This window comes from Anopheles maculipalpis, chromosome X (genome assembly GCF_943734695.1).
Source record: "Anopheles maculipalpis chromosome X, idAnoMacuDA_375_x, whole genome shotgun sequence".
Taxonomy (NCBI): Eukaryota; Metazoa; Arthropoda; class Insecta; order Diptera; family Culicidae; genus Anopheles; species Anopheles maculipalpis.
In genome coordinates, this window is record NC_064870.1 from 14,387,645 (window position 1) to 14,412,284 (window position 24,640).

The 24,640-nt window shown below is 46.9% G+C and overlaps 1 protein-coding gene across 3 annotated transcripts in view; it reads right to left on the reverse strand.

The window, feature by feature from the left end:
- Positions 1 to 24,413, reverse strand: part of LOC126562378 (mucin-19) — a 138,443-nt gene extending 114,030 nt beyond the window's left edge. For all 3 annotated transcript variants that reach the window (XM_050218987.1, XM_050218911.1, XM_050219068.1), the window contains exon 1: positions 24,274 to 24,413. The gene's annotated coding sequence lies outside the window, so the exon portion shown is untranslated. The remainder of the gene's footprint in view (positions 1 to 24,273) is intronic.
- Positions 24,414 to 24,640: the final 227 nt, after the last annotated feature.

Below are 24,640 nucleotides of genomic sequence, written 5' to 3' on the forward strand. Positions count from 1 at the left end.
ACCCCCCCTAAATGTTGTGTCGTCTCTTTCGGGAGGCCTTCTGCTGGTCGGCTGTTATGGAACTACTCCTTATGCGGCACCCAAATAAGTAGAGTAACCACCGTGAAAGATCTTGGGGTCTGGTTGGATGAGGGAATTCTCGTTCTATGAACACATTAACCATGTAGTTAATAAAGCTAATAGAGCACTAGGCCTGATTTTGGCTTCTGAGATCAGAGATCCTTTATGTTTAAAGGCATTGTACCTGTTTGGCAACTGTTGCTGAGTTCGCTTCGTTCTGGATTATACAAGCGAAGTGTGGACCTCAGCCGGAGAAACCGCTATGCAGAGAATAGAGAGGTTTCAGAGGAAGTTTACGCGCCTCCCTGTCCGTAGATTTCTACACGGCTACACCGTTCCTGTGCCCTAATATTCTCTCCGCTGCCGTATGTTGGGTTTAATAGATATTAGATCTCGCCATTCCCTCGCACAGTCCTACTTCATCGCATGTATTCTTTCCTCTGAACTTGACGTTCCTTGACTTCTATCATCTATACCCATATTTATCCCTTCCCGCCATTCGGGTTTTGACCAGAATGATCCTTGGTTAAGATGTTGCACTTCTTTCAACAGAGATCACGAGCTGTTCGACTTCAACTTTCCTATTTTCCACTTCTGAACCCGCCTTCTAGAGTCCACTGCCTTTACTCCATAAAAATCCTTTACCTCTAATGTCTACTCATCATAATTCCCGTCTTATACGTCTTATTGATCCTGATTTCAATTCTATTGGCCTGTTAATGTTGATGTGGTAATTGTTTAGGTGAGTCCAATTTTAATACAGTTCCTTGCTAACTCCTAAATCATTCTTCGGATGGAAAAATCATTTAACAAGTAAACGAAGTAGTAAACTGTTTATGGTAGGCCAGGCAAAAAGAAAAACGTCAAAAACACTCTAGGGATTTTGTGTTTGGAATGGGTTTTTGAATTGCCATTCGGCTTTTCTAAAAAAGGACTGCCGAATACGCCCGATCCCGCTTTCGGTTCCGGTTTGAGTGGATTATTCTCCTACAGACCAAAGGAAGAAAGCAAGCAGGCCTTTCTAGTGTTTCGGAAATCATTACTGAGACGATTAAAAGCATATCCCCACAGAAATGTGCCTTAGAAAAGGTATGCTTTTCACACAAAAAAAAGGGCAGAACGAAAAACGCACCAAACCTCACACACTCCCGGTACACGCACACGCAACATTCGTTAATATGCGTGAAATTAGGAAAGTTCTGGTGTTCGGGAGCTCTCGGAAGAATGGGTAATGGAAACGCACGAAAGACACCGGTTCGTCATTTTCGACCAGACGCCGTCTGGCCGTCTAGTATTTCCCGCGACACTTGAGAAGGTCATGGCTGGGAGAGAAAGAGACAGAGAGAGATGGAGAGAGAAGGACGCAGAGAAGAGTGTTTGTGCGTTTGGGTATTTTTGCGTGCAGACGGCCGGCGACAATTTGTGCCGTATTAGGGAGACAGCGTCAAGGCGTCAGAAGAAGAGAGTGAAGAGGAGAGTGAGATAGAGTGAGAGTAAGAGAAGGGGGGAGGGGTGAAATAGGCAAGCAAAGAATGGTTCATTTGATGTCAAGTTCAAACTACCCACTCCATCCTTCCCTTGCACCAGACATACACACAAACAACACTCATCCTCCCCAATTTTTTACCCTTGTTGCATCATTTTCACTCTCTCTCTCTCTCTTTCTCTCGCGTGCCCTCGTTAGAAATTCAACTTCAGAAGTTCAACACACAACGGAACTGCGTAGGCAATTCAAAGGTAGGAAAAAGCGGAAGGGAATGCATGGAAAACAGTGGCTAGACATTTTCGTGCGTGTGTCCCCCAGTCTGTGTGTGTCCTCTGATTATCCGTCCGAGCGACACAATAGAAGTCGGCGGAGAAAAGAAGGAACGAGGATTTATGATGATTGCGTTTCCCTTGTTTTGTTCCAGCGGGAAGAGGAAAATGTGCCCACAGTGCTCCCTGTCTGGCGAAGAAAATCTAAGGACAAAGCGACAGCAATAAGGTGAAAAGCACGCCAAATGTGACTGCAAATAGCAAGACAACACACAACAAAGACACAAGGAAAACAGTGTCTGTGTCCTTACCATGTTTGGTGCGTACATGTCTCCGTAGTGCGTGTAACGCGACGCTGTGTGAGAGAATAGCCGACGAAATGGAAAGTCTATCTAGCAACTCCTACCTTCTCTTACCTCTGTGGTAAGAGATCTGGTCTTTTCATTTGGAGATAAAACGTTTCCCCCCCCCCCCCCCCTTCTATTTGGGTTGTGCAACATCACCTTCTCAGTCCCAGACATACACTTTAGTGATTCCTCGCTCCAAACGTGGCTCCCAATCCTAATTCATCCCTACAAACCTCTCAATAACCCCCAAGGACCTCCACAAGATGCCGACGACGACCGCCGAAGAGTGTCATCGACACTGACAGGAGTACAGTAGGAGAGTATGCGTGTGCGAGAGAGAGATAGTATAAAAACCAAAATAAAAAAAAATCTTAACTCTGTGTGTGTTTTTGTGTGTGTGTGTGCTGGTGGGTACATGTCATTGACACAGTGACGCAATGAGACCACCAACCAAGCAGACATACATGACAGACATGGCGAGACAAGTTTTCGTGGGCTAATGGAGAGAAAAGACGGCGAGTAAAGGATGCGAAAGGACGAATACTTAACAAGCCAGGAAACACGCATCTTTAGAGGCCTTTACAGGATTACCGAAGCAGGATGTCCTTATCTCGCTTTCACTCTCCGTTTCTCCGTAACTATGTTTACAAAATCTTACAAGGATTGATCCGTCGAACAGGATAGTGATCCTTGCAACAGGACAAAGGGGAGGATAGTCTAAAATTATTCAGAATTATTGTTCTGATGACCTTTTGCAGTGCGCGAGATATACTTATTTTCTTTAATATACCTCATTGATTCACGTATGTAAGGACTAAAGAAAAGATCTCCAAGTTCAATGAACCCCCGAATCAAAGATGTACATAAAACCAGCTTTTGTCTCGCTCTCTCTCTCTCTCTCCACTCTTCTATCTTTGCACGGCTTATGTCCTCAAAAATCTTTTCACCAGGCGAAGCTGTCAATAAAATAGTCCCATCAAGTAGTAAAATAAAAGCAAGGACACACAAAGACGACAACATCATCGCGCCTCAATAAATATCCCAAAATCAAGGACAGTATAATAACAGCAAAATATTATCACGTCTGGCGGCGTCAACGTCGTCCTGAAGGTGGTAGAGACAATGCTCCCGGAATGTCCTCAGACCCAGCCCCAGCCCCCCTTCCCACACCAAAGAACCAAAGTCTGTAGGCCGATATGCCACAGGTTTCGAACACAACACATGGCAGATGGGTCCTCGTACTTACTGTCACCCGCCATCCCTTCTACCCCGCTTCAACCATCGTGTCTGGGTGTCTGTCTAGTCGGTTTTTGGACCACCACCACCACCCCCGGAACCAGTTCCTCCCTATTCGCTTTTTATTATTTGTCTACATCGCAAAAAACCTGGCCCTGATCCTGGGTTTGCTTCAGTCCGGAACACCACCATCAGCAGCGCTTCACAAACACGGAAAGTTGAATGACACTCGAGAGTGCGTGAGCGTCCCGACCACTTACCGACAACTACCCCTTCTCGGTTCGGGTGTGCGCATTACACCCCAGTCTTGTTCCCTTCGTCCCAACAAAATGAAAGGATAAAACCATTTCGTGTGCTTTTTTTTTTTGTATGTCTCCTTCTTCCTTTGATGCGGATGAGTGTCTGCTGGGTCGGTGGAGAAAGGGAATGGAAACCGTCTAGACAGGTGGTAGCGATGATAAGAGGTCACGGGGTGGAAGGGGGGTGGGGGAGATAGAGGAAGAGAACAGTAAGCGGAGCATTTAACTGATGTCTGACAGTTACGAGCTGGTTGCGTGAGAGCAAACGGAGAGCTCACTGCGAGGGCCCCATTACACGGACATTATGATGAGTTGTAATGTTGTGACGACGCACTAATGTGTAACCTGAAAAGTTCCAGACACAGGCAGCAAAGGGATGCCACAAAAGCAAGTGTATGCTGATGTAGGATTCTTGATGTTTGAAGTTGAGGATTTTAGTGTCCAAAAAAAGTAATAAAAGAGACTATGATCTAACTATTTTAGATCAAACAGAAGGAGTTAGAGCAACAAAGTACATCCAGGATAAGGCAAACTCCAAGGAGGAAGAGCTTTGTAACATTTGTAATTAGTCATCACATGCGGTGTTGGACCATACAGTAAAGAGCCGTCATCTTGGAGTTAAATAAAAATAAAAAAAGAGAAAAAGAGAGAGTCACAAAAACGGTACCCTAAATGTCTCAAGTCTCTTCTCTTTCTCCCTCTCACACTCTAGCAGCTCTAGCACGCACTTTACGCACCGAAACCGAAATTGAAGTAACTCATACTCAGATGTCAAGCGCGCTCGTGTCAGGGTCAATCGCGATTCGAGAGTTCAAATTTGGTGATTTTTTTCTTGTTGTTGCGTGCATGGTTTTCTACTACATTCGCTTCACCGGGCATCTACAAGCGCTACAGGTGGCAACAATCCTTCGAAGGCACATTCTCCTCCTAAGCCAAGCAAAACAAAAATGCAACAGAGGGGAAATGGAGCGACAGTTGGTCAAACAATCAGTCACACCAAAAGTTGGAGAGCTTTCGGGCGAAATTCGGGCCCGAAATTCGAAGCTTTGACCGCCGTTGGCGGTTTTGGGGGTTAAAGTGTTTTTAAAAAAATGCGACCAAAAGGTCTGATTCTACTTGGTTACACCATTTTGTTTTGAGGCATTATAATTTCCGAAAATCCAAAAACAAATTTTCAATTTAAAAACGATTAGAAAAAGGAATAGAAAAGTAAATATTTGAGTTTGCTAAAATGTGTCATCTTCATTCCTTTGCCAAAAAAAAAAATCAATATCAAGAACAAAGAGCAATTCAGCCCATTTTTCGAAAATAGCCCCTAAATGGCTGCAAATCGCATTCCTACGCACAAGAAACCACCCTCAAAAAAGTGCGTATGAAACCGCGTGTCCAGAATCAGGGCGAAAAGTTTGTTCCGAAGCGGGCCAAAAACTTTTCGCCCTTGCCAAAAAACACAAATTGGGGAACACACCTCCCCCTCCGGTAGCTCACGCACGTGCGTAGCAACTCACGCGTAGCCCCTACGTACATCTCTTTCGTACTCACGCACCGTAAAACATGCGTGAGTTCCTTACACGATTGCGCTTCTCAAACGCCTTCCCTTTCCCTACTCTCTTGCACACGTTTAAGTTTGAGGTCTCACCAAATTGCGTGAGTTCCTGCGTAGAATGTGCGTGGTAAGGCAAAAGCAGAATAGAATGAGACGGTGTGCGTCAACAAAAGTGAAAGTGAACAACAGGCAATCACAGTCAAACAATAGCAGGAAAGAGCGCAAACCCGAACCCGAAAAAGCCGACCGACCGCGTGGTGTGGCACTCAGTTTTCAAAGGTGCATTGCCGAAACGACCGAGAGGAATGATTTTGTGTGCGTTTGTGTGACGCGAGGTGATGCGGGTAGGATGCGTTCGAGTGCGTGAGTGGCCCCCGCGTGTAAACAAATGCCATATGTTTTGGTCGCCACGATGGCGATTTCCTGCGAATGAGCTGGGTGGTGGGAGGAGGGTGATAATAGTGGATGGTAGAGTTGTGTGTGTGTGTGTGCTTTTGTTTGTTGTGGCAGTGCGTTTCACTATTTAATTTTCTTTTTTTCGTCTTTATCGTCTGGCTGTCTGGCTGGCTGGCTGGACTGTCGTCTGGCAGTATCGATGTACGGTGTGTCGTGCCGTGGTCGTGACCTTGTGCTTGTGATCGCAGGACGGGAAATTAGGTGGGAAAACCAATACGGACTTGCGCGACGCGAAGCTGAAAGAAGGTAAAGGAACGAACGAGAGAGCCAGACGGAAACGCAGCCGGTGATAGATTAGTAAACATTGATCCGGTGGAAGCAACTTTAGCGAGAAAAAAGGGTTGTGTATGAGATCTGCTGTTTCTACTTTACCATATTACTTATATTTATGGTCCTACAAAAATCATAAGCCTGCCATCATTTGTGTCTGTCGCACACTATTACAAAGCTGTCAAAAACATTCTCTTCGGAACTGTTTTGGACCAATTTTTATCAGCAGGAAGTTTGATTGATCGGTGTGATTCTCATGACATTACTAGAGACCTAGCACGCTGCAGCATCAGTCAGCTCTTCTTAAAGTACATTAAAAATAGTACAATTCGGGGCTGGAAAAAAAACATCCCGACCCTGTCCGTGAAGAATGAAAAATCGTTAGCTTCATACCGGCGCGCGATTACGGGACCGCGCGCGCGACTATCTCTCGCGAACGGTGGGCCAACAACACCAAGCGCTTTTTTATGTGTCAAGGTTATTTCACTTTTCGCGTATTCGCAAATTGCCCAAAAAAAAAAGCCTGTTCCTTCCTCTCTTCCTCCTTCCTTCTTATCGGTGTGAAGATCCCGGGTGTGCGTCGTGCGCCACCCTACAATACATGCCCGCACTCACTCTTTTTCGCTCCTTTAGTATTTCACCTTCTTTCTCCCTCTCTCTCTCGCTTTCGCACTCTCTCTCAGTCTGTTTCTCTTTTCCCGTCTATCTTGTGTTGGGTGGGGGGGGGGGGGGGGGCGGTTGATTTTCAAACTCGGTTTCTAAGGTTAACAAGCATATCATCATCACAACCACGCACACACCACAACTCCAGCCAAACCACTTGCGCAATCTACACGAACGTATGGTGTACACGACGGAGGGAACCAGACCTATCAGACGCATAAAAGCCGAATTTTCGCTCAACCTTCCCCTTGAGAATATGAGCATAAGAAGGTGCTCGCGGCCAGCAGAAATAAGGGAAATTTTATCATATTGTTGTTTTTCAAATTTCTACTATTTTATGGGAAGTTTAAGAAGTATATTAGAATATGTAGAAAAAGAATTCTTAAGTCTTGTACAGTTTGGTAAAATCAACACGGAGAAATCTCGCTTTTCAAGACTCTTTTCCTTGTCATCAGAAAAACGTTATTGACTGAGGAGGCTTTATCTGTACCATGACTGTTTACCGTTGAACAGAGTCGACTTTTGATGGCATCGACGAAAGAGTATCGTTGTGTAAAGAGTCCTTGTCTAACAAGTACAGTACTGGACAAAATAAATCATACGCGCAAAGTAAAAATGCTCTATGAGGAGTATTTTCTTTATTTTTCTGATCAAAAACCATGACTTAGTCGGAAGAATTATAGTATTTTCTATAAAGTTTTAAGTATTGTAGAAAAAATATTAAAAACAGCTTTATATGCATACAAGAAGTTGCTATAGCCAGTTGGTTTTTAAGCATGGACAAACTGCACTTAAAAAAACCTTTTTTATTGCCGTGATAATTAACTAACAGTTCATGCAGCACTGTAAAACTAGCAGCCCTGTGGCTTATTTGACAATTCTTTTACTGGAAAGATAGTGGATTAAAATATTGCGTCACATGAAAAGTGTAAAATGTCAGGAAAACAAATTTCGCTCGATGTGAGAAATCTGGTTATCGGCGATCGCAAAAAAGGAATTGCTTTCCGGAAAATTGCTGAAAAGTATTCGATTTCTATTGGAGCTGTGCAGCATATCTGGAAAAAAACACGAATACTTTGGAATTGTGCGCAACTTAGCACCCGTCGTGATGATGCGAGAATAATTCGGATGGCGCAACAAAACCCTACGTTGTCTTTCCAGGGAAATTAAGGAAACGATGAATCTGGATGTCGATCGCCGTAACTCACGCCGGCGCCTCAACGAAAGTGGATTGAAAAGTTGTTTGGCATCGAAGCGCCCTTTCATAAGCATGCAAAACAAACGGATGAGATCGGAATTTGCCATAATGTACGCCGGGATGTCCATAGACATTTGGAAAAGCGTTTTGTGAAGCAATGAGAGCAAGTATGAGCTGTTTGGACAAAACAGTCGATCCAGGGTATGGCGCAGATCCGGTGACGCACTTAAGGAACTATACATTCACAGGACGGTAAAGCATGAAGAGGTGGAACATTATGATTTGGAGATCGTTTGCGTGGTCTGGAGTCGGAAGTTTAGTGCACCCCAATCTTGCGTCTTGAATCCGATAGAGAATTTGTGGTGTTATTTGGACGATAAAGTCGACAAAACATCGATCTCCAACAAGGACGACTAGTTTGATGTTTTGAAAACAGCGTGGGAGAAAATTGATCCAGAATATCTACGGAATCTCCTTGAAAGTATGCCTCGTCGATTCGAAGCGGTGCTGAAGGCAAAGGGGTGATCATACCAAATATTAAGAGTTCAAAACTAAAAGGAGATATTTGATATAAGCATAATTTGTGAATAAGAAATCTGATGAATGATTTATTTTGTCCATTCCGATCCTCATCCTTTCCTGAAAGATAGCATATATTTAGAAAGTCATGCGTAATTCGAATAACTTCACTTCTACAACATTATTGCCTGATAATAGGGCAACAACTTTCCTAAAGATAGCATTGTTGTAACTATTACATTGAAGGAAATATTGAGCTTGTTGAAAGAATAGTTAAAGCGTACGAATTATTTTGTCCCTTACTGTATAATTGACATTTCGAAGACCACACCATCAAAAGGAAGCCCCACCTACCAACAATCATTCGAAGTCGGGAATGTCTTGTCGCTCAAGGGAATAGTCTACCTCGAGAACAAAGTCATCTGGAATGCTTCATATAACCAGAATCCTTATAGTAGAAGCAATTTGAACTAAGTCGCAAGGAGCCTCGTCGCCTATGAAGGCCTAATATACCAGAAATTCTAGTGATCAAACAGATCACTTTGGAGAAGAATCCTTGGAGTCGAATTCTTTTGCTGTCTTGGACATCTGCTGAGAACTCTGTATTTCACGGCAAACCCCAACGACAAATTCAACACCTTATCGTCGTCATCGCGCAAAACTTCTTTTATCAGCCGTACACGCATACAATCTACACCAAGTGCGTGAGCCCCCAAACCATCTGAATGCGTATACGCACTTCCCCCCCAAACCGCTCTCTCTCCTTCTCCCTCTCCCTACCACGTTTTGAACTAATCAGCAAATACTGAATGTTGGTCAAGGCCACCAACGAAACAGCCACCAAATTTGTGCGTAGCACAGCCAGAGATAACTGTGGACGCACACATTTTTTCAATGAGAAGACGACGCGCGTCTTCAGTTTCGCACACGCATCGCCTGTGTTACCTATGCTTCGGTCGGGAGACTTCGATAACCTGTAGAAAAGTGAGTATAAAATTCTCTTAGGGTGACTATAATTTGAGGTCTTTGCATTTACATTATGTCCCCGATCTGTATGTCACATAATTGCAACCGGCTGCATTTAATTGCGATTTTTTTTAATTCAATTATTAATACATACACAAACACACATGCGAAAATCCCTTTCTTGTTTGCTAGGGTGTCCTGTCCTCTAGGGTAGAGGTTTAGAGGCACGCGCAAGAACGAAACAAACACACACAGAGAAGACAAACGAAACACGTTTTGCCAAAAAATTGGCGAAACCTAATCTCAAGACCGATGGTGGCAGCTGCGTGCGTACAAAAAGGTGTATGTGTGTGAGTGAGTATGGGTTTTTTTTTTTGTTTAATTTTTGGACCACCTTTTCCCATTCATTGCATTACGAAAGAGGAAAATTCTGACATTCTAGTGTTGTACGCTAGTGTGTGTTGTTGTGAGTGTTAGAAGACCCCTGCGTCACATATCCTACCACTTTGCAGAGCACAACGTTTAATTCGCCTGCATGCGTGCGTGTGTGTGGTGTTTCGTCACTGCTTTGCCCAAAAATCCATCCCCGGTATATATAGTGAGACCTTGAAACATTTGGCCCTCATTTCGGGACATCACCAACGAACCGAGAAGAGTTCCTGCCCAATTTAGGGTTTTGCATACTTCCTTGTTTGTTGTTCTATGTCTTGACACAATGGTAGAACCCTTCACACAAAAAAAGGGTTAAAGAAGACGTCCTGGTGTTGGTGCTATTTCTGCAGTTTGTGCCGGTACCGGTGAGACCACGCCAGGAGAATCATAGGACTAATAAGAGATTGTTGGACACACAGTAAGAAACAGAAAATTAGAACTTTAGTGTTTAGGTACTACAGTTTGCACCGCCTGGGGCACTTTTCGTTAGACTTCGTCCAAACGTACACCAACATCCATTAATTGAATTCCGCATGGTAGCAGCCACTTTGATAACTTAGGAAGTCAACTCACAATCTATCCTTCTCCACCCTTCCCTAGCAACTTCTTCCTTCTCCTTTTCCCCCCTTTTGCTTTGGTACAAACAAAATGAGAAGAAAAAAACAGCTTCAAAAAACCTTGAACCGCCGACGAAACGCACAAAATTCGCAAAAATTCGCGAGACAACCCCGCGCGCGGCTCCAGACGTCAGCAGCAGAAAAAGAAGCAAAACACACATACACAAACGCACCTTTTTGGCAAGCGGCGCCTCCTTCCCTTCTACATTTGACCCCCCCACCCCCCTCCCCTTCACTCCTTCTCCACACATACACACACACAGAGACACACATGCCACCAGCTGCGCACGCGGAAGAAGTGCTTAGAACATGCGTCTCCAACACACGCGTGTTAGGGTAAGGTTTGTGTGTGAATGGAGAAGAAGATCAAGATCATGACCAGACCCCGGAGTGTGGTTTTTGTTTGTTTTTGCACTCTTCCGTTGTTGTTTTTTTTTTTGTATGTTAGCATCTTTTGCTCCCTCTTTCTCGTGTGCAAAAAATTTGCAGAGCGCTCTTAATCGTACGCACCCTCCGCGATGGATGGACGCACACCATTCCCACAACGAAGTGCGTTAAATTAACATACCGTGGCTAATTTTATGACTAGTTCCGGGTTTATTCATATTGCAGTGATGACACAGAAGTGACAGTTGCGGATAATTAATTTTTATAAGAAGATGCCTTAGATGAGGTGATCCCCTCAATGCGGCTAGATGATCCTGGAATCTAGACGTTCCTAGACGGTCGAGAATCCTAGACTTTACTGAGCAGTTGACTACCAGATGAACAGATGTGTCTAACTCTAGGATCCTCAGCGATATTAACGGTTATAAACATCTTGTTCTATGTTCTATAACTTCTTCGATCTGATAGGTCATGCTGGCCATCTTTTAGCTTGCTAGACTGATTGATAACACCTAGTTGGAATAGATTTTAACTCCGGATTTTAACAGCCAAGTGAAGACCAGCGCTCCTGTTGCCTCTCTGCCAATGGTCCTCGGCCCAGATCTTCTAGGCCTAACCCTTTTGAACACTAAAGTGAAACCTAGCAGATCGCTTCATTCTGATACTACACTGCGCATACATTGATTCTCCAATTTTTCAAGCGATAAATCTTCAAACAATGCAACTACTCTACGCTTGACGTTTGGTTAGTGACGGGTGACTAGCCGTTACGTATGAGGGCTTCCTCTACACACAGCACACGCACACCTCGCAGAGGAGCAAAGAATTGTCATCGAACACGATCACGACGGCACAGACGGTTTTTGGCGGCAGCCGGTAAGGGAAATTAAGGCGGGAGAGCAGTGCGGCAAATGTAATCTAATTCATTCCAGTTGCAATGGCTCTAATCGCACCGCGAAGCAGCCAGCCACAGCTAACACATCGCGAGGGAGGGAGGCAACAAACCGCACACGCACACAACCTCTGCACCGGTACAGACCAGACGAGGCAAGCGCGTGTGTAGCTGTATGTGTGTGCACTGGGACGAGACGCGGCGCGACGGTTTGCAAAAAATGCGAATTTAGAAGCAGCCAAAAAAAAAATTCGCACATTAAGATGCGTGTACACCGCGAGCGAGTTGCGTGAGCGTATATATGTGTGTTTCGCGCGAGTGAGCGAGCAATACATAGCCCCCAGCCCTCTTCACACCTCCCGAACGATAGCATCCTCCCAGTCGCACTCACGCAAAATTTTGGTGCTTTAGAAAATGTGCAAAGAAAACCCCGATTCCTTGGTCGATTTGATGTAATAGAAAAGAGAGAGAAAGAGAGAGAGAGAGAGAGAGAGAGAGAGAGAGAGAGAGCTAGCCCGATTTGGCGAACATTTTGGCACAATGGGTATGTGGTCTGCTGGAGGGAAGCGGAAGCGGAGCGTGCAGGAAGGGTTTTGCAAAAATAAAATATAACAAGCAAAATGCGCGTTTGGGCTGCGTAATCGGACCATGAGCATGAAAATGTGGCCTCAAAAAATTCGCAAACCCCTCCCGCGCCCCCGTAGCCTTGGCTGCTTCCCACTCTTCCGCCTCCGGCCTTCGGAACTGCCCATCACAATACCATATTGGCGGACCAACGTCATGGCCACCACCAGCCAAACAAAACTGGCGGAGGGACTACCCCCCTCCCCCCCCCAACCCCCTCGAAACCTCGGACCGCGGCGCGTCAGGAACACACGAATGACCTCCAAAGAGAGACAGACGTCGCTAGTACCCTCTCCTCTCACTTGGCGTAGCACAATGTGCCGCCGGCTGCTGCCGGCTGCTACGATTCGTTAGAGACAACGCACTCCACCCGGCAGCAGACCAGGCCAGACCGCAACGATATCCAGGAGCAAGCAAACATTTTCAACTAGCGCATGTCAACCCCTTTGCAAATTCGCAAAACTACTGATCCCCTACCCTGCACCACCGCGCCGGAAACAGCGACCGTTAGACGATCAACTCGCCCGCTACCTCACTGTCCACTCACCACTCGATGGACGGCTCTTCATTCCTGCGTCTAGGAGCTCGTTCGATTCACTCTCGCGCTATTAAAGGATTACAATAAACAACAACGCCGGAGCACTTGTTGCTAACCGATCGATTCTTTTGACAGCTCTGGGGGTGGATGGCACTCTCGATCAGTGAAGATCATCAGCGCATCGCCCAAACCCCCCCCCCCTCCCACTCCCACACATTGTATTGCTGCTTTATTACTTGCTGCGTCAAAATGGAGTAACTTTAATTTCCCGTCTAGTTCTTGCTATTATTATGCTGCAGATAATGGAAGCAGCGGGACGGATGGAAGGAATCAGCAGAGAGTAGAGATTTGGCTTTTGGACATGCTAGTTGGATTTCATCCATTGCATAATATAGCCGATTCGCTACCTCTACGTTTTGGGCAACCCCTATACAAGCTGCTGCTAGTTCCTGCTAAGAACCGATACGAAAATTGGCACAGGAAAAAATGAGGAGCGAAAGAATCAGCGAGTTACAAAGCATTAAACAAACAAACGTCAAAAAAAAATGCGATCGCTTCACTCTTTTTTTTTCGGCAAACGCTCTCCTGTCTCTCGCTCTTCTGACTCGATTCGTTCTAAAAGCTACACACACCCCAGCCATGGGTCTCCACCTAATCCCGCTTTGATATTGCGTGCGCGGTGGTGCTAGGTACAAGCGATATCATTTTTGTAAAAATCCAATCAAGAGAGAGAGAGAGAGAGAGAGAGAGAGAGAGAGAGAGAGAGAGAGAGGAAGAGCAACAGAACGGGTAGGATGAGAAGGTCAACGAGGTGTGCAATTTTTGTTCGGTTCGTTTGCTTTTTGGGGTTTTTTTGCTAGATTCCTGAGCTGAATTCGCAAACTCAAGTGGAAGCAGACGAGGGCGCCGGGTAAGTGAGAAGCCGGGTATTCTAAGCACTCTTCTCCTTCTCTAATGCTACGCAATCTAGCTAGGCCCCGTCGCATTGCGTGAGCGAGAACGGAAGGTCTATCATCTGTCAAGTGTATTATTCCAGCTTGCCGTGTGCGTATTGATCCTAACCTCAATTGAAGAAGCAGGGGGGGGGGGGGGAACCAGATAGGACGGCAGAGTGCGGAAGGCATGCATAAAATTCGCCACAACTACTTGCGATCTCCTCCGATCACCTCTTGCAGCTGCCATCCAGCGAGGATGCAAAATGAGAAAAAGAACATTCGGGTTTTAGCTGTTCTTCTTCTGGGCAAACAGTTTTACCATTAAAAAGCATTAATCTCACTACTCGACTGCCAAAATTGCGCTCTGACTCTCGTTTGCTGTGCCTAAACAGTCGATTAGCCACAAGCGAGGCTTATCAGCTGACTTGCCGCACACGCCTCGAGAGTCGCGAGGTCCTCTCATAGTTGCGTGACGCGCCATCGATGCAAATCTGCAAAACCCGCTATTTTGGACCAGTCTACGAATTGATAGCAAGGATCTCTCACAAAAAATAAAAAATAAACAAGTTCTATCACAGCATCACTACTCTTCTGTAAGCTCTAAAAAATGTCTCCAATAAATTTTGACAGCTGACGACTAATTAGCAAAATTCGATCAACGTTACCAAACGCATTATTGCAGTCAGAAGCCTCAACAAGCAATGTCACGCTTCCGCGAATGGGGAATTCGTTCTGCCGTCTTCGTCTCTTTAAATCTCACCCATACATTCACCCGTACATTACCCTGGAGGGCGCACATTGTGACGCAACAGGACAGGTTCTGCATCGCGTCAGCACATTCCACCCCCCCCCCCCTCCCCTCCTTCTACTCAACCCGGTAGAGAGACACTGCCACAAATATTGGTTTCTCGTTCAAGGTCACTGTGAACTTCCCTACTCTTACTTTAAACTTTGCGCCAGTCTCTCAGACACGCTCTCGTTGGCACAACTTCATTCATACGCATGTGCGTAACCCGTTTTGCGTCTGCCAAATGTGCGTGAGCCAAAGTGCGAAAATCGAGAGCGAGAGAGCGTGAGTGAGACCAAATAAAAAAAAAAAGCAGCACAGATTATGCTTTAGCTCGCTCTAGCAGCGCGGGTTTCCTTCATTTCACCACATTCGCTTTCGCTTTCATCTCCCGTGCGGCAAAACTCAGCGTCGTCGTCGTGTGTGCTTGAGAACCCGAAAATGTAGGCCCTCTTTAGGCCCTACCCCCACCCCTGTACGAGATCCAGAGGGAAATGTACCACCTCGCCATCCACTCTTCTGCAGCGCTGTTATGAGGTTTCGCGTTCCCTGTCCCGCATATTTTATGGCAGATTTTTAAATAGCTTCGCTTAGTCTCGCCCCTCACCCCCCCTCCCACTGTGCGTGCGTAGTGATTGAGCACGCGTGAGGATGCGTTGCCTTACTGACTTACATTTCTTACACATCGAGCACTTCCTCCCATTCTCTTTCACACGTTGTCTCCTTTCTTCTTCGCGCTCTCAACTACACGCGAATTTACGCATGCGTGCGTACGCATGAGTGAGCGTGCGTAAAGGGGCTGCGTAACAACAACTCTTGCAGACAGAACCCGAGAACGTGTGTAATTCGACGCGCACTGGGTAGACACCAGATGTATAGACGTTTGGTCTGTCGTATTGCTGTTTTCGATGTCATGGTTTACGCTTCCATGGTACATCAAACGTAGTCTACCAATGCTTCCGGTAACAACGGTGCTTTGTAGATGCACAAACTCTAGCTAGACATCAAATGCAGTCTTTGCAGGTCTTTGATGTGTGCTGAATATTATTCTATCGCTTCCGTGCAGTCTACAAAGATCGCATGAAAGCATAGAGAGGTGTCCAGATGTTGACCAGATAATGTCAATAAATGTTCGAACTTCAGACATTAAAAAAGATAGAAACCCGAACGGTAAGTTCCAACTTTTCTTTTATGGACTCCGTCATTTTGAAGACTAGATCGTTTTGTAAATAAAGGTGAATTTTGACGGCCCTACTAAGAAACCTGGAACTACGTGGGGGTGATTGTACGGATATGTGACCGCAAATTTGAAGTCGTCCAAAACATCACCTATCTCGCGTCAAAAGTCAGCACCGAAAACAGCATTGAGACGGAGTTGCGCGCTAGGATACTGGCGGCCAACCGGTCATTCTTCAGCCTGAGGAAACATCTGGGACTGTATCCTACCTTTACAGACCCAGTACTTACATACGCCTCTGAGACATGGACCCTGTCCAAAACAGGCGAAGTCCTCTTAGCCGCGTTCGAGAGGAAGGAACAATGGAGGAACCGCTACAACGACGAGCTGTACGAACTGTATGACGACCTCTCACCGTCGTGCAGCGACTCAGGCTCGCCAGGCTCCGATGGGCTGGCCATGTTATACGCATGGCACCAAACGACCCAGCTCAGCAAGTCCTTTTAGGCCGTCCACACGGACAGAGGAGGCGTGGTAGGCCCAAATTGAGATGGGAGGATGGCGTGGAATCATCCGTCATTAAGGCCGGGATAACGGATTTACATAGAGGAGATCATCTATCTCCTCTGGGTGCATGACTTCATCTATAGGACTCGGAGTCATCGTGACGTGGCGCGGTCAACAATAGAACCGGCTCCAGGAAACTCGATCCCTAGCTGCAGCTTCCCATCCATGTAGGCACCCGATCTCCGACAGGTCACCCTTCACCTGAACCAACGTGCCGAACTGGGGGTCGCTGACGAATACCTTCTTTGCGGGGCATGAGTCCGGCATCGTCATAACATGCCCCAGCCATCGTATCCTGCCGGTCTTTGCTACCGTTAGGATGTCCGGCTCTCCGTATAGCTCAGTAAGCTCGTGATTCATTCTTCTCCTCCACACTCCATGCCCGAACACACCGCCAAAGATGGTCCGGAGGATGCGACGCTCAAACACGCCGTGAGCGTTTGCATCCTCCGCTCGGATGGTCCAAGACTCGTGGCCATATAGGACCACCGAGGTGCGGTTTCGAAGTCTTCTGGATCTCAGCAGACGGTGAAGGCCGTAGAAGGCACGATTCCCCTGCACCATGCGTCTCCGGATTTCGCTGCTGACATCGTTATCCGAAGTTACGACAGTCCCAAGATGGCAGAACTCCTCTACCACCTCGAGGTTGTCACCGTCGAGATCTCTAGCAGAAAAAGGAGTAGAGCATGATCTAGCAAGCACATCGCACAGCAGCAAGTAATAGTGACTGATTGGTAGATGACATCAGGAACTCAAACAATAAACAGCAGACGCACTATGACACATCCCCTTCACTGCACTTGTCCTAGCAACTATGTAAAACTATAAAGAAACTAACTTTAACCATGTGAAAAAAAACGTTATCTATAGCAGCTTCATGCGCGTTTGATTATGTAACGAGTCACTCTCGTCAACCGATACACAAAACGCTCTAAGTACAGTACAGCAGTTAAAGCGTACATGTACGTACGTGCCTAAAATTTGCCTCGAAACAAATGCAATCTTGTACACGATGACGGAGCGTCTTATCTTATAGCGCACAGGACCGAACAGGGAGGTTAACAAGCCGAGGAAAGCGATGTGCATCAGGGGCTTGCATCTAAACACGACACACACATGATGACGGCGGCAATTCTGCGACTAGTCGCGGGAGGATACAAAAATAAACCATACATGTAATGCCGTCGCGATTCCAGGCTATATCTCTCGCGCGTTTAGAGCAAACAGACTTCGAATGCACAGACGTACGTAAACCGTAGCTACATGTGTCACATATACCGAGATGTACATGAAGAAGGGTGTGTACGAGGTGTACGCAACGTTCTTGTCACACACTTCCGATTCCATCTTCGTACCACATTCTTTCCCATTCGCGTATCAGGAGGGCCTCCTGATACGCGAACGGTGGCATTCTACTGACATTCTGCCCCGGAATGACAAACTTCAAATCTTCAGTGCTCCGAAGGAGCAGCAGTCAAAATGGCTTTTCCCCCAAAAGAACGTTGGTGCGTAGTCCAACAGCCTGCCTTGGACACCTGTGTGCACGCGCTCTGTGTGATGTAATGAGCCGGCAGTTTGCCGATCTCCAAACCGCACCGAGTGTCCGCGTACCGCGAAAGACACACACACTTCACACACTCAAGTGGGCTGACTAAAGAGGAAAGAGATTTAACTTTGTTATCAGTACAGGTAATCTACCTTTGAGTACCGACTATTAGCACAGCCCGCCCGACTCTTTTGAGTGTCAGTTAGGCCTACCGATACCGAGTATGTGTGGGTGGGAATGATTACCCACTGCCAGCTGTTTTAAGACGTTTCGTAAAGCAGATCTGTACACCGTTGCTAGATGATCCTCATCCTCTATATAGCTCATCTCTCCCTCTCTCTCTCTCTCTCTCTCCTAGGCGCTTACAACGGCTTGTACAGCAACAAAGGGAGAGCACAGAGCTCACACTGTTGCATACTATCGGACGATTCCAACTCTAACACACACCGAGAGATTGCTGAACTAGTTTTCGCCCATCTCTACCATCACAACAACTCATGTGCATCGCCACCTCATCTCACCTGCCTCTATCAACCCTTTCATACATACAGCGTCTTCTTTCTGGAGGTTTGTGTGGTGCAGCAGCAGCAGCAGCAGCAGTGGTACGCCACAATTCTAGACATGAAGCTTTTCGCGCTTGTTACTACGTGAGAGATCGGAGGTGTTGTTATAACGCCTCGTTTTCGCTAATCTTTTTCACCACTAGCCCCTCCGCACCCGGCACTCCAACGACACGTCGTTCTTTCACCTTCCCGCTTTCTCCCAAAACCCAACTGCCTAACCAAGCAGCGGGCCGGTAAGAAAGAGCATCCCCCCCCCCCTCACGGTTCCTGTATGTCTAATCTTATCTAATCGCAAACGCTGCACACCCGCCCCAAAAGGCGCAACTCCAGCAGTACAAAACACGTACAGCCGCGCACGAATGCAGTTTGTGGTGCAGTTTGTGCACACAAAGGTTTGATACGGGGCGGGTTGGACCTCCCAAGGGTCGCTCTTTGCATAAACACACCTTTCGTGATGCGAGTGTGTGATATACTTGCGAAATTTACTGCCTCTACGCTAACAAGGGTGAACCCATTCGTCCCCGAAAGTCTCCTCCACTGTTTGATGTCCAGTCCAGTTGCTTTCCTTTTTCGAGTTAGTGGCCAACATGGCGATACCCCTTGGTGATGACCCTGTAACTGGAGAGCCGGGGGGGAGGAGGGGTGGGGGGCATAGAAAATTGCAAAGGGAAGCAGAGGGATCTAAGTGTTAGAATTTGGATCGAGAGTTCGATCGACTGCATTTTGTTTTGTTTTTGGTTACAAGAATGCCTGCTCCAGCTATAATCGAGGATATGGTCCAGATGCTCTAGAATGTGTTCGCTATCTTACCACGGCACGTACGTAGCACATACACACGCAATATTGCAGTGCACGGCCGCATTCGGAACAGGAAAGTTCTATTAATAAAAAAAGAAGATCGCAGCTAGGCGGGTCATTACCTAATACGCACGTCAGAGTACACGGCCCGGTGCATCCCTGCTGTGCATATCTCAATGCCCTCTCCCTGCACCACCCACACACACCCTGTCGCTCTCTCTCTCTCTTTCTCTCTCTCTATCTACCTATCTCTTCCTAACTCCTAGCCAGGTTAGAGAAGCAATTGGGTCACCGAAGAAAACAAAAATGTGCGATTTTGAGTCAGTGTGAAGTGTCCTCGCTTCTGTTTCCCTCCCTACTACTGCTGCTTCTTCTCACTCCATCGCGATCATGCCCTTGTAAGAGACACCACGCACCCGGCACGCAACAACGCAGAAGGCAAGGGGGAGGTTGATGGAGGAGGAGGCAGAGGAACAAGACTCTAATAATTCGCAAAAACGAAAAGCACGTACCATTCGCGAATTACTTTGTGGATATGTGAGTGTTTGCGCCGGGCATGGAGGAGTGGTAGGATCCGGCACGATGGACATCTAGTGGGCAGATGATTTGCAAATGCGCCAGGCACACAGGCACATACACACGCGCTACTCATGAAGAATTTTGCAATCTATTTTCGTCGCGTAACGTATGCGTGTACAAGTGCTAACATTTTTCGGGGAAGATGAACGGCAGGTAGTTAGGGTACGGTGCAAAACATACACCAGCAGGTCTTTAGCGTCCTGTTGGGTAAGCGAGCACCGTTTTGGCTTCCGATGCTTCCCCACCATCAGGGCTGCAGCTGAAGATCCCGTCGGCAACTTGGGAATGTACAATGAGACGCGCATGGATGCAACTGTCATCGCACCTGTTTGCGGATGCCAGAAACTGCAGCAAGAGCAGGTGCTGGAATCCGTGGGACCAAGGTCGTGCAAGATCGTTTCCATCTTTGCCACTGCTAGACCTTCTTGCGGATATGGAATTGGGAGGCCTCGATGAAGATGAAGGTTAGGAAGACGCTCCACAAAGATTCGCTAATTGCGCTCACCCCGTTTGGCTCCGGGACCCTGGCTTTCATGTGACATAGTTCTTACATGCCAGCATCTTTAGCTAAACAGACGCACACATGCATACACACACGCAAACATTTACAGTGCGAAGACGCATTCGCAGTGAGGAAGGAGATCAGCACAAAACGCCTGCCAGCAGCACATCTCGAAGGTGATGTTATTTTTATCGTTGTGCTAATAATTTTTCCGCGCGAAATTTTCGCAAAAACCCCGCCTAACCTCTCAAGGCTTTCTCCCGCTTCGTCTCTCTAACCGCTGACCAATCCTAGCGATCTGCAGAAAATCTGGTACACGCACAAAATGCTCTTCCGATCGTACTGGTCAACTCCTGGGCGCACACTACACACTACCACTAAACATGGGAATGCTTCTTCTTCAGAGCACATATAGCAGAAGGCAAACGGGAGAGGTGTTCATTATTTTAGTCTTCTTTAGTTCTTCACCCGGGTTTCGGAACAAACGCTGGCGCTGTTTAACTTTGGCTCAGCTTCAAACGCCACACAGAACAGGACAGGCACACCGAAGATTTCAAATACAATCAATATTGCTCCCTACACAATGTCTTGCAAGCGAAGAGTATTCCACAACCATATATGCGCTAGTGGCCGATAACCTGACGGACAAACTCTTGTGTAATTTACGCTACGGGGTTTTTTCTGTGTCTTCTTTTCTTTTTAAGATTTTCCGTTTGACGTTTCGGGGAGGACCTTTTAGCGACGATAAAACCGCCCTTCCATGCTTTCAAGTGCTTACTCTTTCGCTCGCTGCACACACACACACACACAAGGGAGGGGGCTTTTGCTCGGTAGTCCCGAAAATCCTTCGACGATCCTTTTTTTTTCGGTACGAACGATGCCACACGCATACTTTCTACCCCGCCCCGTCCAAGAATTGACCAATCGTTAGAGCTAGATAGGCGAAACAACACAACAACGCAAAAAAAAAAACATTAGCGCATAACCTTCTCTGCCTTTTCACGACATCGTTCTTCGGTGCGAGGTTTTAGGAGGTCCTTTGTTTGAAACTGTGTTCTGCACCAAGAAACACACACGTGCACATAGAAAAAGGCCGAAAAAAGCACAAGAGAATTTAGCAACAACAAGAAAAAGTAAAATAAAAACACTTCCAGTGCAAGAACTGGAAGAAAGAAATGCGGCTATGTTGCAGCTAGGTCCTCTCTTCGCAACAACCAAAAAAAAAACAGGCTTTGGGACACAAGAACGGGATAACACGATGCTGACACAACCAGGGCACGCAACACGCCGACGCACCGACATCGACGACTGGGGAAGTGGAGGAGACCCAAGCAAACTGGACGTCCCAAACCCTCGAGCTGGCGAAACGAGTGTGCTGTGGGAAGGATCCTCGCACATTGGGAAGTAAAATCCTCTTTTGGCAAAAGTTCCAACCCCGAACAGACGGTCCACGCAGGAGAGTGTTGATGATCGATTTTTGGGGGTGGGTTATTGGAGGCCCCCGTGTGTCGTCCAAGGTCCAAGGAGTCGAGTATCCTCTGGTATAGCGCTTCACTGTTGATGCGCCCGGGTGATGTCCTTCCTTCCGAAACTACCCACCACCACCACCACCACCCTCTTGTTATCACAACTTTCGACGCCCCCTCCCTACCCCCCCCCCCCCCCTTCTCTTTCTCGCTCGCTCTCTCCAGATGAAAAAGTTTGCTGCATCCAACAATAACTGTCGCAGCTGTTCGAGAACTTTGGAAGTAAACTGTGCCTCCATAAAATAGTGGAATCTCCCAAACACTATTACACACCGGTCACCTGTCCTTCCTTCTCTCCTATTTTAAATGTTGCATCATACTGCACACAAACACACACACATACACACTCACACTACATGCGACTACTAAAGTGCGGGAAATTATCCTCGCCGTAGCTTCCATTTTTCGCCTGCCTTAAAGCCTAACCCTAACCTGATCTAACCTTGTTCAACTTCGTCAGAGAGCGCGCAGCCCTGCAGCCACCTTCCATCGGATCCACACCGTTACGGCAAACTGCCAACTGTAAAGCAAAACCGCAGCGGCCATTTACTAACACCGGGATAGGAGAGCAGAAGTGTGTGAGCGGGTAAGGACTCACTACTACAACGGAGGACACCCTACCGATTACTACCACCAGCCGTCCTTCTTCCATTGTGCGGGATCTGGACGCAAACTGAGTGCCTCACAGAACCACCCTTAACTCTCACAAGGGCAAAAACCGGGAAGTACTGGAGGAGGAAGAAGTAAGGAGGGAGAGCTAGACGTATCGGGACAAGAAGCAATCCGGAACATGAAAGTGAGAGAACCGATCCGATTGATGTAGAGTGATGGTGCGAATGGGACGGGAAGTGGTAAGATTAAGGTGTACAACCACCCCTCCCCTCCAGTTCCACCACCTCCCCCCTTAATGCACACTACCGTATACACTAACGGTGCATGAAGGGGGGGAATAGGGGCCCCGAGGGTTGAAAAAGCTGGAAAACAGCTCCGTTTTGGAAATGCATCATCAGAGGGGAAAGATTAAGGACACTTAGCCAACTTAGTTGGAAGAAGGGGAGCAGGAAGGGTGCCACCAGGATTTGCTGTGTAACACCTCGCGTACCTATAATGACGAGCTTAATGCTAAAAAAAAAAACAGTCCAAAGAAGTCTGGTAGGGGGAAGATAGGGATTTAAAGGGAGCTCAAGAAGGGCAAAAGCATACACACACACACACACGTTCGGGTGGATGAGACCATTATCGGGAAGGGCAACCAGGGTTTTTGTGTGTGTGTATTGCACTATGTATGTATACATACATACATACATATAGGAGCTAGGAGCGAGCGAGATAGTGTGCCCGGGACCAAGTGGTAAGCGCAAAATGGCGGCCCACCCCTATCAAAACCATGCTTCGGGCCGAGGGCGGCTGTGGATGGCCGCTGCTCTATGAAGCGTCTTTTTGTAGCCACGCCTCCATAGATTTTCCCATCGGCACACGTACAAAAACCCGGCACACATACAGCCCGTCCCCCGGTAGCCACCCGGATGCAACCCCGATCACCCGCAACGGACGAAGCAGCTGAGGATCTCGCCCGGCGGAGCGACAAGTGTAACATGCGCCCGCATTCATTTTCCAAAATGCGTCCATCTTCTTCGATCAACACCAGGTTCAAAGGAAACAATCGCCGCATACACACACACACACGCGCGCACAAAAGTTGGGGAGAAATTTATCCTTTTTCCGAGAGTTGTCTGGGTGTATCTCTTCTCCCGCTTTCCGCGTACATCTACATCTTCCTTCTTCAAAGAAGTGGGTCCTAATGGTGTTGGCTACTGGCCAATGGTTTCTATTGTTGTGTGTGTGTGCACTTTGTCGAGGGATGAACGCATCCTTAATGCTAACTGTGTATGGTACAACGGATGCGCTACTATATCCAGTGGTTGAGTGTTTGAACCCATTTGGTGACTCAGTTGCATTCGGTTTTGGGGCAGTAACCGCATTTTCGTTAGGTCGGCGTTCTTTGTGTTCGTTATGTGATCAAAGTTGCGTAGAATGGGATGAATTTAAAATGGCTTTACTTTTAATGGGTACGCTTTTTTATACTGTCAATCTTTGTGTAGTATGTACCACGCGCCAACATTGAAATCGATTTTTGGAAATCAACTTCAAGAGGTCCTTGAAAAGTTGAACCTTTGCAATGCTCTTTCCGTCCGAGAGCTCTAAGACTGGCAGACTTTCTCGTCTAACGTCATGCTTTCTGCACGATAAGTTAAAATATTTGTTCTAAGTCTCTCCAAATTTGTTCTAAGACCACCAAAAACTCCCACCAAGAAAACTAGATCCCTTGAAGCCTAAAGTCGTCTAATAGTAAATAAAGATCTTTACAACTGGTCAGACTTTTCGTGGATTTCTCTAGGTGGCATTTTCCACCAAACCTTCATACTATGGTCCCACAAAAATGTCTTCATCGTTTTCTAACATCAAATAATCACATTCACACACCTACCTTAATCGAAGAATTTCGCCAAGCGGGCGTTACCCGTCCAGCACTCCATATATAACGTTCGGTTGATTGTGGGCAAAGCCGGACCCGTACAGTGGAGTGCTCGGCTTGATGGTCGATCCGGTCGTGCTGGCGACGAGACGTACGAACGTGACACGCACGTGCACACACTCTCTCCGGACGCAGCGCAACAATGCAATGCACCGCCGAACAAAACAACACCGATTCAAAACAAACCAAAAAAAAAAAGCACACAAAGAGACACGCACGACGCGCTCGCGCACACACGCAACACACAAGACGCGATTCGATAAGAAACAAAAAATTATATATGTATCCGAAAACCGATCGAACTACGCGGATCCGGTTG